Raw genomic sequence first — 16,521 nt, 5'->3', positions numbered from 1 at the left:
CTTCTCTGACGAGTGACGCCACACTGCGAAATTTTTTTCTTCTCTCGTGACCCAATTTTTTTTTTGATAAAAAGCGCGGGAAAAAGTAGCTGCGACAAAAATAACTCTAGCCTAAGCTCCCGACTTTGTTGGGATTTCATATTTTGCAACCTTGTAGGGCTAGTGAAGAAGCATCTACATTGTTAAAAATGAGCGCCGCTGATGGATGGTTGCCAAAAAATTGAGGTTTGAAAATTTATGTCCCTTTATTTAGAGACTGTCCTTAAATTTAGGGACATGATTTTAATCAATGTCTTTTAATTAAGGGACACCCTTAATTTAGGGACGTCCCTTAATTTAGTATAATCCTAGACTGAGGGATCTTCATCATCCTCCTCTGGCTCCTCCAAATCAGCTAATGCTTGTTAATACATTTTATACGATCTATATGTAATATATATTACACAAGCCTTTAACGCGTACTTAAAACACTTGAATATCGTAATTAATTGTTCTCTAGTAGTTTTTCACGCGCAGCGTCGAAAAATAATTATTTATTGCCACGCGTTAAATTAGAAAAACCACGGTAGGTTTGCGTTTTTAGCGAATATAAAGAAATCGATATTAATCGATAACAATCGAAAGCAATCAGCGATCAATCGATAGCAATCGAAAGCAATCAGCGATCAATCGATAGCAATCGAAAGCAATCAGCGATCAATCGATAGCAATCGATAACAATCGAATCCAATCGATAAGAACGTAAAGTCTTAGTATCGATTGGCTATCGATTGTTTATCGATTAGTTATCGATCACTATCGATTATCTTATCATCGATTAAAATCGATTAATATCGATTGATTTCCCGTATCGATTTCATCGATTGGGTACGCCTGGAAATATCTACAAAGTCCTCTTACAGAACGCCGAATGTAAAACGGCCCGTGGAAGCTTACTTTGGAATCAAATTCCTGAAAATAAGAAACTGGAGTCTTCCATGGAATCTTTTAAATCCTCACTGAAAAAATTAAACTTATCAAATATTTGCCTTTGTAAAATATGTACCTAAAAAAATTTTAATTATGTCATTTTAGAAACTATATTTTTCACTTTATATAATTCTTTTTCTACAGTTGGTATAAACTAGTGTTTCATTATTATTATTAAATAAATCGGAAAAAAAAAACAAAAAAAACAACAATTAACTTAATTAACGCGCGTTATTGCTCTATTTTGATTGATTAAAACAACTGCAAAAGTTTTGCACATCATCAAATCTTTTAATCGGTAGTCGGACTAATATTAGATGGCTATTACTTTTCTGGATCTCTCATTAACCAATGACAACAGTTACATAGATTCAAAACTCTATGACAAAAGAGATAACTTTCCTTTTTCGATTGTTTGTCTTTTATTTGCGTCAAGCAATATTCCATCTCGGATGTTTTATAACTGTGTGGGAGCTGAAATTTTGAGGATTGGTAGGGTCTGTTCCAGTGTGAACAATTTCATTAGTGTAAGTATGTCTCTCAATTTACTAATTTTCATTTCTTTTTAATCGATAGAATCGTTTTATATTTCAATGTTTTTTTCTGTCCAGTATATTTGTGGGGGGGGCGTACGATCTGGCGGTACTCGGGATAAGGCCTAATTTAAGGCCGGGAAGCGGTAAAAACGATAAAAAGTGTTCGGGAAACGGTATTTTGCAAGAGCCACGGTGACGGTAAAACACCTGATTTTTCGTCCGGGATGAGGTAATTCTTATAAAAAACAACGGTTTTTCGGTAAAAGCCATACGTAGACGGTGTACATAAAATTTTCGGACTATAAAATATCTTGTCACAGGAGTCAGCAAAGGTGAAAAAACGCGAAAAACACCCAAAAAATAAGGATATTACATTTCATAAAAAACCTTATTTGAAACGTTAATGCAGATGTGCACGGGGCTTGATAAAGCCCGGTTCCTATGAAAATGTTTTGTTCACGTCTTTTCTCCTTTGTTCCACTTGAGCTTCTCTTCGAAGAGAAAAAGTTTTACGTCCGGAGCGCAGGAGATATGACCGTAGCCTAGGATAAACCAGTCAAAGATTCGAATTTTGGAATGTTTTTTTTTCAATTCGATCAGCTTGTCCTATCTGTCACCTCGAAACTTTGGGATAGGCTGGAGTCTACAAAAATGGTCGAATTGTCGGCTGAAATTTTTCACGCTTTTTCTTGTTCCTTGGGTGAATCCCTGGGGTGTTTCTTTTATTCAATGATTTATCATAGCCCAAAGGGCTAGATTTGCAGCTTTAACCTTTATCCAGCAAAAAAAATGAAGCACGACTTTGTGACTTGATTGAATTTCGAGGTGATGGATAGGATCTAGCATTTTCATTGTTCTCGGAGTGCGAGATCAAGAAAAGTAGGCGGCAAACGCTATTTCGCATCTCTCAAACCAGTGAAATTACATGATTTTAGTCAGATGACTTTGGTAGGAAATCCTACCAAAGCCCAAACAAGGATGAGACAAACAAGAATGAGCTTCACTTTTTGATCCAGGCCGCAGATCTAGCACTTCCTGCTTTACAGATATCTATGGTTTTTTTCACTTTTTCAAAGTTTTGATTTCTTTGGGTGTGGTCACAAGTTTTAGCCTCAAAACGAGGCTAAACTTTAGGGCCGACTAGAAACTTCTAAAATTGTCTGTTTAGGCTGAAATTTTGCAATCGAAACAAAATACAAAAATAGTGATCGACCTCCTACACATTCTATTCCATTTTGCCGAATTTTTTACTTCTTGTCCATAGAATTTAATGGGAAAAACAGCGGGACCGGTATTTTCGAAAAATTTGGACGGGATAACGGTGATTTTCAAAAAAATGGCCGGGATGGCGGTAATTCAAAACCTCGTACGCCCCCCCTATTTGTAGTTTGTGTCTAAGTTTGTTGAGTTTGTCTCATTTCCTAATTCTTGAATCTTGAATCTTGAATCTTATAATCGTCCTCTTTGTTGACAGTGTTACATCAACAAGCACCTTCTTCCGCTAAATCACGTATAAGGTGCAAGACATTTGTTTCTTTTTTTTTTCCTTTTGATTTGTTTACAATGTTTCTTTTAGTTTTTTCTCTTTGTCTCTTTTTTCTATTTGGAGATTTAGAAATTGATTTGTTTGTCTAATGATGTTAAGATCGTCCGTTTCCTTCAAGCATGCTACTGTCAATTCGGCAGGAGCTGTTGTAGCTCTTTCTCCTCACATAGCCTGCATGTTCTCTTCCTTCCAAAGTTACTACCAACATCAATCATTTCAAGCCTCCTTCTCATCGTTTCACTAGCTTCCTTTAATCCCATTTTATTTAGATAACTTTTCCTTTCAAACCTTTGTCCACTTTGATGCCTCATCTTTCTCATTTCTTTCTCATCCAACTCCCTTTCAATCTGCTCAGCAATTTTCCTCTTTATTGTTTTCTTCCATAGTTCTTTCTTGTATTCCTTAGCAGCGTTCAAGTCTACCCCAATGTCTCTAGCAATTCTTCTTGTCTCTGATGCCCAATTATTGGTCTTTGCTGTTTCACTGCATTCCTGGTCCTCTATCACCACTCTTCCTAATCTGCCTTTGGCTGACGTTATAAGGTTTTGATAGAGCATCATTCTGTGATAGACCACCTTCTTTTCAATCGGCCATATCCCAGTCTCTTTCAGGATGCCAAAGTAAGGTGTTGATGATGGCATTCTTAGTATGGACTTGAGTATTCTCGCTTGGATTCTTTCTAATTCTTCAATCTCTTTTTTGTCAATCCTTGTCCAGCATTCCAGGTTGTATATCATAGTTGGGACGACTGTTCTCTCATAAACTAGCAGTGCTGCATCTGTGGACATTGATCCCAACCATTCTTCCTTCACTGTTCCTTTCAGCTCATTTAACATAGCCCAACTCCGTTTTTCAATTTCCTTTAACTGCTCAGAAAGTTTGCCATCTTCTGTGATCCAGTTGCCTAAGATTTTGTAGCTTGCAACTCTTTCAATTAATTCGTTTCCAATGTGTACGGCCACTCAGTTAAGGAGTTCCGAACCGGGCTCTCGGTCAACCTTTCAACTTTTTCTCTTTCTTTCTGCTGTACTTCACTGTATGGTCAGAAATTTTAAACTTTTTTGTTTACAATTTGTTTTATTTTTTAATCCCTTTTCTCTGTTTTTTTATGTACGAAGTAGTGTCTGATCAACACTATTTCTTGTTTGGTAAAGATGACAGGTGGCTCGCGGGCGCTAGAGAGTGCTTACTCTTGGTACCACACCTGACTGTAGGCTTTGTCTTCACCTTGCCATTTTCTTTTTCTTTGGATAGTTGTTTGTTTGAATGTTTTGTCTGTTTTGTATCATATTTTTTGGTATTGTCGGTCGAGCAATTGGGGAGTGATGGTATTACAGCTTTTGCTGAGATAAGTTGAGGGTAGTGTTTTGATCCATGAGAGATTTTCAAACTTTTCTTAGATAAACCTCGACCGATTGCCTTTAACATTCAATTGAATAAGCTTCTTGTTCTGCCGATTGTTATCTATTGCCGATAGTTGTCCGCCGCGGCGTAGGGCCCAGACCCCGGGTCCAACATCAGGCAACCATGGACAACTTTAGGCAATATCGAAAAGAAACCGATTTTTAATCGATTCGAGTTGCGAATCGGGAGTACGTTTGAGAAATCTGAGCGCGCGTGGTTGAAGCAGAAAAGAAAATGGCGGCATAAAGTTTATAGAACAATCATGAACAGTTTGGTTAAAACTAGTGAGAAAGGTATGATTAAAAGTTAGTTTCTCCATCATTATTTTACTTTTTAGTTTAGCTGTGAATCTATAATTGAATTCATTGGGGGAAAGACTTATCCAAACAGAAATCCAACTTTACTTTTTAGATTAAGCTAGTTGACCGCCAGCAATAATTTAAATTCATTGGGAAGAGGTACTTATCCAAACAGAAATCTAACTAACCTAATTGAATCCAGAAGTAGCTATTATACTAACTATTGGTACCCGGCAGCGTCGCAAGCTGAACCCACTAAAAGTCCTTTAGGCCATTTATTTCGGCACACGATCAATAAAAAAAATCTCTTCCATCTCATCTCTTCCATCAGAAAATTGGTTTGATTAGTTCAGATAACTGGGTCTGGATACAGTTGTTGTTGTTTTTGTAGTACAACAAACAGTTACATCAAAATGCCTCGAAAATGATAATATGAAAATTGCGTAATCATAGAACGTATGTCTCGTTCATCATAAAAAGGCCGACACAAACTTTCAATAATTGGATTGTAACATCGAGTTAAGTGTCTTTTGTTAAGTCACCAGGGGGTAAATAAAACAGACCTTGATACATTTATCGTTCGTTTCAACTTGACCATTCGTTTATAACTCAGCCTCCTAAATATTTGGGGTAGGTATATGTACAAAGAAATTCATACTTTTCCAACCAGGCGAATCTTTAAAAAAAGAAGCGAACAATAAAATATAATTACCCTTTCCAAATAAACCTCTTCGATGGCGAGCGTAGTCTAGTCTGACGTAATTGTAAAATTTATGTGATGGGAGTTTGACATAGTAATGTAATGTTGTTTGGGGAATTATGAAGTTCTCTGGAATTTCGATTGCATTTATTCAGGTTCTAATGGTACTTTTTCTAACGAGTTTGATTACTCTGTTCTCACACTTATGTCTTTTTTTTTTCGGGTCCTTTTCCGTGATTACTTTTATTTATATTTTTAAAGACAGGTACCGTGAGATTGGGTAACTTGCATCAGTGGAGGCTAACATGCATAGCCCTCAAATGAAAGACCTGGCTGGTCATTAAAATACAACTAATAGTAGTATGCAGCTCCGCTCGCAGCTCCACTCTACCATTTTTGTTTTGATTTAATTTTGTATTTTAATGACCAGCCAGGTCTTTCATTTAAGGGCTATGCATGTTAGCCTCCACTGATGCAAGTTATCCAATCTCACGGTAAGAAGGCATATTGATGTAACTGACAAAAGGGTTGACTCCTTTATCAAGATTCTCTTTTTAGTCTAATAAATAAAATTGTCTTTGTACTATTGTCTTATTTTCAGATGACTTTCGTGGAACGTTTGAGGCCTTTCTGCATGGGATATCAGAAAAAAAAAACAGCAAAGCCATAAATGATGCCAAGAACGACCAAATTGTTAAGGCATTAAATGAAGGAAGTACGCAAGACGATGCCCTGAAGAAACTCATGAAACGGAATAACTACAAAGTTATCAACTTCCCAAAGCTAGGAATTCAGAATGTCCTATTTGTACCTGCAGACGAAGAGGTAATTTTTGGTTAATATTCTATATGTAACAAAAGATCCTAAAACGAGATACCCATAGTTGGTCTAAAAGTCATTCTAGGCAATATCGTAACCTTTGGAAACAAGAAATGAAAAAGAAACTTATTAGGAATAATCAGCATACTTTACCCATGGATTGTGCATAAAAAATTACACAAACCCCTCTAAAGAAGGGTGTCCGACAGGCCATATTTTAGAAAGGCAGGGCAGTGTCCGTTGGTGGCCAAAAAGGGCACTCTTTCTTGTGTTTTTCTGCTAAAAAAGGCTGTTTTTAGCAAAATTTTAGAGATTTTAGGAGGGGCAGCGTCCGATGACCGGACGCTAAAAGGCCATGAGAAATGGCCTGTCCAAATTAGATTTGACATTCATTAGACTAAGCTATGGTACATATACATTTGAAAACAATATTTTAATAAAATTAAGATAGCCAGACGGTGTCAATCGAATAACTTCGAACAAAATTCGCAATCGAACCAATCGAACGTAATCGAACGTGATCGAATAATTGCGATTCGATTGTCGAACGTAATCAAATCTCAATCGAACGGCCGATTTCTGGGTAATATTCGATTGTGTTCGATTGCGTTAGAGTAAGGTTAGATTGGTTCGATTGATAGTTGACTATGTTCGATTGGTTCGATTGATTGTCAGTTACATTGGATTAATCTTCGATTTCGTTCGATTACGATTATGTTCGATGAGTTGGATTGCGATTAAATTAAATTGGATCACTCTGTTAGAGCTTTTTAGCGTGGGCGGCCGAGTGCTTGATGAACCATACCAAAGCGAAAAAAATCTAATACAATTGAATCAATCAAACGTAATCGAATACAATCGAACGTAATCGAACGCAATCGAACGTAATCGAATACAATCGAATCAATCGAACAGCCAACCCTAGGTAATATTCGATTGCGATTCGACTGCGTTCGACAATCGAATTGCAATTATTCGATTGCGTTCAATTGCGTTCGATTGATTCGGCGTTCGATTCGTTCGATTGACACCGTCTGGATATAGAACATAACACATTTTTCTTTAACAAACTTGAAAGATACCTAAGAGGTCACAATATCGTTAAAGAATGTGTTATGTTTTATTTTGATTTGATTGCACATCATAAGGCTTTTTATGCTTCACTTAATAAAATTAAGATATATACAGACTATTATTTTTACTTAAGGGATAACATCTTATCTCATCCTTCTGGCTTGAAACTCCATAATCATGTTATTTTATTGTGATCTGCAATTCGAAATAGACCTTTTTTCAAAGAGGACGTCCTGTTGAATAATTATGCAGTCCAGCAGAAAAACAATGATAAAACCACGCATAATTATTCAACAAGGTGGCCTCTTTGAAAAAAGGTCTATTGAAACAATCAAATTACTAAAGAATCAACTTGGTAAATATCAAATTATTGTGGGTCGTCTCTCCGTCTTAAAAAAATAGTGAGAATCAAAAGGAGTAGAATAATGAGGATAAATTCATATACAACAAGTTTATTACAATGTGTTAGTCGTCATTGACCTTGGTTGCTACACAGGCGAATGACCCAGGTCAACCCATGCCATGTGAGGGAAATCAGGTAGTGAGTTCAAGGTCATGACGGGGTGCTAATTGAAAGCGTCTATAGTTGCGAAAATGGGCTTTAAAGCCTCCTCCGACTCAACCAAATAGAAAAGAAAAAGAAAACAATATAAGCATCGATAACAAAATTTTTTTTCAGGAAAATAGCAAGAAGAAGAAAAAAAATATCAAAGCTAAACTGACTGACAACTCCATGTTTAAAGGTCTACGGAAAGTCTTTCGGATAAAAGAAATGTATGATCTTGTCTGGGAAGCTCATGTTGAGGAAACTGTTCATGCTGGCGAAAAAAAAACTCTTGCAAATGTAAGTGGATTTCCATGTATAAACAATTGAGCTGTATTTCCCTGGGGATGATTTTAATAAAATTTTATTAAACTTGAATATTCATGATATTCGAAATAAACAAAAGAAATTAAACAAAAGAAATTACTAGTAGTAATGTAACGATTTTCACTGTAATTTTTCAGTTACAAAAATCAAAACATGAATCAATTTTGTATGACAGGGATAAGAGGAACCAAAGTTTTATGTATTTCTGTGCATTTGATGAGGTGAACCCAAAAGTTTTTGTTATATCAGGTCCACCGGATGACGAAAAAACACTCACCCCGCAGGCCGCAAAATAACATTTTTTGTTAATTTCAAACCCAAAACTCGATTTTTTAAAGCACTCGTAGAAGTTAAAATGAAGGTTTTCTTTACCTTATGAATAAAAATATAGTTACAGAGACGATGAGTGTCCCGGCCAAACGAATGCGCAACAAAAATTTATATTTATGAAAAATGTGACATAGATTAAACAAGCAAATCAATGAAATTGTGATTCGAACGAAAGAAAAATGGAATCTGCAAAAAAGTAAACAAAAGTTTCCAACTCGATGAAGATTATTGCTACTGGAACGATTATGTACGAAAAAAAAATGTGGCCGGGTGACGACGAAATAAATTTTCACCGGGCCAGTGGTTTTTCAGGTCTCGTCTGATAATGTATTTGTAATGTTTTGTGTTTGTTTATTTTTTTACGTACTAAATATCATAGACAAGGAGATTTTCTACTATGATTACACTGTATTTGAATCTGGAAAATCTTAAATCATTCCCTGGAATCTTTTCAGAATTTGAGCTCTGATTATGGTTTCGTCCATCTTAAAGTTATACTTTTTGGTAATAGGTACGTGAAACTGCAAGCAATATAACAATGGAGGTTGTCAAATTCTTCATAAAAAATTGCATACCATGCGGCTTAAAAAAACCACAGTTGTCAGTTTCTGACATAACACCAATTGATTCGAAGCATTTTATGGATCGTATGCAGGTATCATATCAAAATTTTCATAATTTTACTTTCAAGTTACTTAAATGTCTGTCTTTTTTGTATTTCCTAGAATTCGTAAGGGATCATATTTTACTTTTCAACTCCAACCTGATTGATTTTCTGTGAATGTTTATTCTAGATTTTTGTTGTAATTCGTATTGTCTTTTCGTTTTGTAGGTTTGTCTTTATTGTTTCCGTTTTGAGTAGTTGAAGGGTTTTATACTTCTATATATGCAGTATGCAGGTCTGACGAGTCCTAATAAGGACGAAACGCATATGCTGCTCTGCCACCCAAATCTCCTGAAACAAGGTACAAGGTTTGTGTCAAAATAACAATTTGAAATGGGATTGGATATTCTTGGAGAAAATGTCTGATAGCAATATTTTAGGGAAAGAAACTTTTGCAATTGGGCAAATTCGCAAGAATTTTGCATTTTGTAAGAATTAACTTTCACAAATTTAGCTTTTCAAAATATTTTACTGGAAAAAACTATTGTAATTTGTTCAGTTTTTTTCAGATTTTTAGAAAAGTATATTTTCGCAAGAATAGAGTTATATAAATAGGATCCCAATTTTGTCTCCATGAGACTTCTGCTTTTCATTTATAGATTGATCTAATTGACATGACCCGCGACCCAGATGGTGAATTCAAATTTATTGGCCACATTGTGGACCATTTTGCCAAGTTCCATGTCCTGTTTGCTCTTAAAACAAAGAAGCCCAAGGTTGTCGCCAAAAACATCAAAGTCTGCTATCTTTCTTATTTTGGATTGCCAAAAAATTTACAATCTGATAATGGGACTGAGTTTGTAGACCTGATAATCAAGGCAGTTGTTCTTCTTTGGCCTGGCAATGCAAAAATTATCAATGGTTCAGTAGGGCACTCCCAATCCCAAGGTAAACTTTTTTATAGTTTTAATGTTACATTAGGCACTATGGATTTTATTAATTCATTATAGACCAATATTTTCATAGGTAAAAAACATTAGCATGTTTGAAGTAACTAGCATAGTTTCTGTGTTTAGGGGGTCTTAGGTTTCCCTGCACTCATCGCCTGGGGGTCTTGAAATTTTAACTAAAGGGGGCTCTTCCTACATAAGGGTCAAATTTTTGGGTTTTAGAGGGGAAAAAGCCTGTGCTGGGACCTAAATAATTAGGACTAAAGATTTTAGGTGGGGGTTGAAAGTAGCAGGAACACACCCTTGCAAACTATGTCACAGTTGTGAACTATGAAACAGTAATTTCAATTGATTGTTGTTTTGGTGCACTGAACTAATTTCCAGAAAATTTTTTTGATAATGATCTTTTTATCAATTATGAACAGCAACTTGATTGTTACGCATGTATCAGACAAAATTTTTATTCATTTCAGGATTAAATGAACAGGGGAACTGTGATATTGAAAAAAAGATCAGTGCCAAAAGAATCGAACTCAAAACCAAAGCTTGGGCTGATTTGTTGCCTGAAATCCAATGTAGGTTTTTCTTATTTTAGGCAGTTCACTGTTCAGTTGTAATACCTTTGTCTCTCAAAAAAAACTTTGCAGTCTTTGAGACAGTAAAACGAGGGGGCTTTCTGCTAGGACGTATTTTATTTTATATTTGCATTATTATCTGCAAAAGTGAAGTATCTGGAAGTATGAAAATTTCAATTTAGATCTAAAAAGGTTTTTATCTAAATCTCATTTCATTTTAATTATATTTCAGATTCCATGAACACAACAGTTGTGTCAAGTATCAAAAAGACACCTTATTCAGCGGTTTTTGGGCAAAATCCCAACCGACTAGCTGCATTTGGTGTGAAATTTGAGAATATGAAAGAAGAGGAATTAGGTGAAGATATTGTTCAAACGCCCCTTGATACTCTTTCAGATCCCATTCCTGATGAGGTGAGCATTAATGTTTTGAAAACTGGATTTTTGCCAATTTATTTCTTGTTTTCTTTAATAACCTGTTGTGTGGAATCAGTAGGTCTCCACTAAACCAAAATACTTGATAAATTTTGAACAAATCTGAGGTTTCTAATGAATGAATCTAAAAAATCAATTAACATCTGCCAAAATATTTTTTACCATAACATCCATGCTACATTACAGGAAGAAAACTTGTGCGGAGAGAAAATTTGGTGGATTTTGCCAATATGCCGAAATATATCCCTGCCAAATTTAATTTTATTTCACGGTTCCAGTGATGGGTATATTTTCTAAATTTTTACCCAGACTTTGAAACTTTGCGAAACCCATCGTCCACCAAATTAAATTTTGCCAAAGTTGATTTTTGTTTACTGATCCAACCAATTAAATTTGGTTAGTCTAAAAATCAGGGTAGCCAATTGGGCTAGGCTGTATGGTACCCCTGTTTTTCCCCAAAATTTTGAAGCCTAGTGCTTTAATCAGCTTTAATTTGTGAAAATATAACACTAGAACTTTTTAACAGTCATTTAAAGAAATCAGATTAAAATTAGCTTTATAACTTTAGTTACTATAGTTATTCTTGTAAAAAGTATAAAGCTCCGTTGCCATCTTGTCTTCCTTCCTCTCACTGTATGAAAAATTACAGACAAAACTACTATTATGGTAAAAAGTACAGAATACTTTTGGATCCCTGACATTCGAACACAGACTCAAAATGAAAATCAGAACGATGGGTAATCCCATAACATCAAAGAATAATTTACGTTACACCTATGGTAACTTGGGATTCACACGTCTAAAAAAATCACATTTGATAATTATTATGTAATCAGAATGCCTTAGTTCAAATAGCAGAGAAAACCATGTGTTAAGTTGAATCTTTGAATATATTTTGCGTCATAAATGAATAATAATATTTTTTCAAAGTTTCACCCCTGGTTCTAATGAGGACTATCATATAAAAAATAATCTTTTTTTCCTCTGGTCTGTGAAATACATTGGTACCTCACAACCTACCCCAATTGGCTACCCTGCTTTTTAGACCAAACTAAATTAAACTAAGTTAAATTCCCGCCAAAATTTCTTCCATTAACGTAGGTACATCACAAATTGACTTACATACGGATGCTTCTGGCAAAATGACTTGCATACTGGTGTTACATGGCAAAATGACTTGCATACTGGTGTTACATGGCCAAATGACTTGGGGACCATTCAAAAAGTACCTACGCTCAACGGGGGAGGGGGTATCCCTAAAAGCATACGAAAGCATACGGGGAGGAGGGTCTATGAGATGAAGTACATACGCTCGTAATCTTTTTAAGTGTTTTTATTGAGAAAAAACAAGACTTATGCATTGTTTTTCCATGCAATTATCAGAAAAATTTTTTCGCGATTTTTTAGAAATGTAAATCGGGCGTTAAGAAATTCAAACTTTCTGATTCGAATGAGTTCTTGTTCGAATGTTTACGTCAAACTGTATCGTGAACAAAAATATCAGTTTTGACAGGGGGTATCTTAAAAGCGTACGTACGCCGAGAGGGGGGTCACATAAAGCTTACGAAAGCGTACAAGGGGGAGGGGGCGTCAAAAATTTGCAATTTTCAAGCATTTGTACTTTTTGAATGGTCCCTTGCATCTGCATCACAAAAAGACTTACATACTGATGCTACCTGGCAAAACGACTTGCATACTGATACTACTTTAGGCGTACAAATTTTCGCGAGCAGAAACTTTCGGGTGGACGAAAAATTGCGAAATTTACGACATTTACTTTTGCGAATTTAACGAAAAAATATTTTTTACGAGCAGAAACTTTCGCGAATCAAGACGTAAAATTGATTCTTGTATTGGCTTGAAACATTTGCCCTTTGACTTATTAGTCTTTTAGCAGGCTAAAAAGTGCCATAGAAGTTAAATTTTATTCAAAGTTTGAAGTTTTACAGATTCTCTATTTTGTCAAGAATTTTTCGCGAGCATCAACTTTGGCGAATTGCCCTTCCTAGAATTTTTCAAAACATAATTTACTTCGCAAAAAGGGCCAAAATTCGAGACTTACATACTGGTGTTACATGGCAAAATGACTTGCTGATACTGATACACATTCACAAATTACTTACATACTGGTGTTACATGACAAAATGACTTGCTGATACTGATACACATTCACAAATTACTTACATACTGGTGTTACATGGCAAAATGACTTGCTGATACTGATACACATTCACAAATTACTTACATACTGGTGTTACATGGCAAAATGACTTGCTGACACTGATACAACATCACAAATTACTTACATACTGGTGTTACATGGCAAAATGACTTACTGATACTGATACTACATCACAAAAAGACTTACATACTGGTGTTACATGGCAAAATGACTTGCTGATACTGATACTACATCACAAAAAGACTTATTTTGGTGACCATCCTTTCTATAGGAGATCAACACCAACGATGAAGAGAGTTTTAAATCAACCTGCCCTGCTAGGAAAGCTATACGGGATGAAATTAAAACCAATCTTGAGCATTCACGCAAACTGATGGTTGCAAAGTACCAAAGACGGAAGGGAAAAAGGCTTGCTTCTTATAATGTTGGTGATCATGTTGCTGTGCTGATACCGGAAAAGCTGCGGAAAAAATCAGAAGTGAAGAGATTGCCTTGTCAAGTGCTAGATAAGGGAAGTAGCAACATTGAAAGTTATGGTTTGATTTGTGAATTTGGAATTCTGAAAGGAAGATTTACAGCTGCAGTACTGGAAAGATATCCAGGTCGCATTAATTATACAAGTGAGGCAAGTTTGACGAAAATCACTTTGAATTTAGCCTCCCTGAATTTTCTTGGAAAAGAAGCTATACTTTGTCATTGCACCACATCTTGTTCCAACAACGTCTGTAAATGTTTTAAAGAAAATGTTCCATGTAAATCCTCATGCCACAAGGGAAGAAACGGAGACTGTAGCAACAGTGATACGAAATACAGATTGGGAGACACAATATTGCCTCGTTATGGTGGGCTTTATGGATCCAATAATGAGGTTTATCGATTCACCAACACCTGTTCTTTAGACACCTGGTTTGCTATTTTCAAATTCATTGAGAAAGAGATTCTGGCTAAAATTCAATGTGAAAACTTTGAAAACTTTGAAAACCTTATGCAGATGCTGTCACAAGACGATTTCACTGGTGCTCGTATACTTATAGCAAATATGAAGCAGATTAGTCCCACAATGGGTATTATCGACTTTTACGATTCTGAAAACAACTTAATCATTGCACCATTTTTAAGCCCATTTTTTGAAAGCGTTGTTCAGGGCGAATGCGACAATATTGAATGTGGGAACCGCACAAGCCTTCGCTCCATACAGGAATGCCCTTCAAAGCCTCTAAAAATCCCAATAGAGAGCTACATTAAAGATTGGTTCTCGGGAGAATCCTACTATGTGTGTGGTGAATCCATCAAAGACCCTCAGAACGAAAGTGCTGTATATGAAAGCAAAAATACAGAAACAGGGTAAATACATTCTCCTATAGTGTCTGGTACAAGAAGAGGGGGCAAATTTGGTCTGTAATGGAAAGATGCTCAACTTTTTCATATAATTGAATTTACAGTAATAGTTACTACATGGTAGTAAAAGGAGTCATCCCCTAAAAAAATTCAGAAATAAAAGTAGGTACCGTGTAGTAAAAAAGGGTGGTGTTCCTAGATTTTTAGAAATATATTGAATATTGAGTTATTACCAGATACCATAATGTTTTTTGCTTTTTTTGGATGAATTCTATATAGCTGTGTCTCAGTTCGTGGCGATTCCATTGATTCGTAGAATTCAGGTACCGGATGGTGAACATTGAGCACGTCGCTCCCCTCGTCTACTACGAACTAGTGTAATAGCAACGAACCGATAGCGCAGTTGGGAGAGCAATCGCCCGGCAAGCGAGAGGTCGTGGGTTCAATCCCCACTCGATTCGTTACCTTTGAGAAAACTGGGAAGTACATTAGTGAAGGATCTGATGAATTCTATATTTGCTCCATATGTTTTTTAAGTTTGATTCTTATTCCTTTCAGACTAATCACGTATTGCTGCTCTGGAAACAGGCGATCTCACCGTCGAGTCGTTTTGGAAAAAGCCATACTTCTTCCCGTTTGCCTCAACCAGCTGGAAAGGCTTGGAACAAATGACATCCCAATCAATCTGGATATTGACGAGGACAGGAAGTAAGAGCTGGTTTACTTTCGAGGCTGTTTATTTGCAGCAAGCACGTTCTGTTTTTCTGTTTTCACATTAACATGTAGTTGGTAAAAAAATGTCTAGATACACCCTTTGCGTCATATATTAAATGAATTAAAGATTTGGTTACTGTACAGGAGGTACATAACCAGGAGTGGAGTATACGTCCTTTGTGGCCTCAGGGTTAAGAAAGCATTCGACACAACTGAAAAGTCTAGGTTAGAGAAAAAAACAAATTAGTGAAGGTAAATTTTTGAACATAGATATCGATTGCATGCTGTGTCAATGCATCAGAAGAGCCATTTCTCTGCGATCATCAACACAGGAGAAGGATGGTTTCATTACGATGGCAAACTAAATCCATGTATAAAGAGGCTATCGAGGTTCGAGATTCCCCCTGGGTTTACATTAACTTATTGTCTATATGGTAAGTTAGTTAGATTAATTAGTTTCTTTTTCTTTTACTCTACAAGATATAAAACTGTCGTACTCGAATAGCTCTAGGATTTAATACATTCCAAAAAGCCAAAAAAAGTCCCTGTTACACAGTTTGAAAGTTTGAAAGATTACATTGCCATTTTTTATCTCCTAAACGTACAGGCTTCACAAAAATGAAAGAATATCTCTTAAAAATGTCCTCTGAAAATTGCAGATTGCAACTGTGTAAGTATATCTTAACTCCTTATTCCTTTGCTTTGTTTAAGTTCTTCTGGCAGATGGTCTCGAAGCAAAGAAAGAAGATGAAGTGAAAGCAAAGAAGGAAGATGTTCTCGAAGCAAAGAAGCAAGATGTTCTCGAAGCAAAGAAGCAAGATGGTCTTGAAGCAAAGAAGGAAGATGTTCTCGAAGCAAAGAAGCAAGATGTTCTCGAAGCAAAGAAGCAAGATGGTCTTGAAGCAAAGAAGGAAGATGTTCTCGAAGCAAAGAAGCAAGATGTTCTCGAAGCAAAGAAGGAAGTTGAAGAATTCAAGGGTAAGTTTTTTATAATTTTTATCATAATACAAAAAGTCACGAGTACGGGAGTTGACTGCTAAGGTTTCCCTCAAGTAGCGTTTCTCTCTAGAAGCCAGGTGTCCTTGCCTTGCATAGCCAACACTGGTCAGAAGTTAAGTTAGTAAGTCCGTCTCTCTTCCATCTTTGTTGACGTCAACATTGATCTTTCATCCTCT

General features: G+C 36.0%; 1 non-coding gene across 1 annotated transcript; it reads left to right on the top strand.

Moving 5' to 3' along the window:
- The first annotated feature begins 15,020 nt into the window (after positions 1-15,020).
- Positions 15,021-15,093, top strand: Trnaa-ggc (transfer RNA alanine (anticodon GGC)). The gene has a single exon. It is a non-coding gene; the product is annotated as a tRNA-Ala (tRNA).
- Positions 15,094-16,521: the final 1,428 nt, after the last annotated feature.

Source organism: Clytia hemisphaerica, unplaced genomic scaffold (assembly GCF_902728285.1).
Source record: "Clytia hemisphaerica strain Z4C2 unplaced genomic scaffold, Clytia hemisphaerica genome assembly, whole genome shotgun sequence".
Classification (NCBI taxonomy): Eukaryota; Metazoa; Cnidaria; class Hydrozoa; order Leptothecata; family Clytiidae; genus Clytia; species Clytia hemisphaerica.
This window is presented reverse-complemented; position numbering and strand designations above follow the sequence as displayed.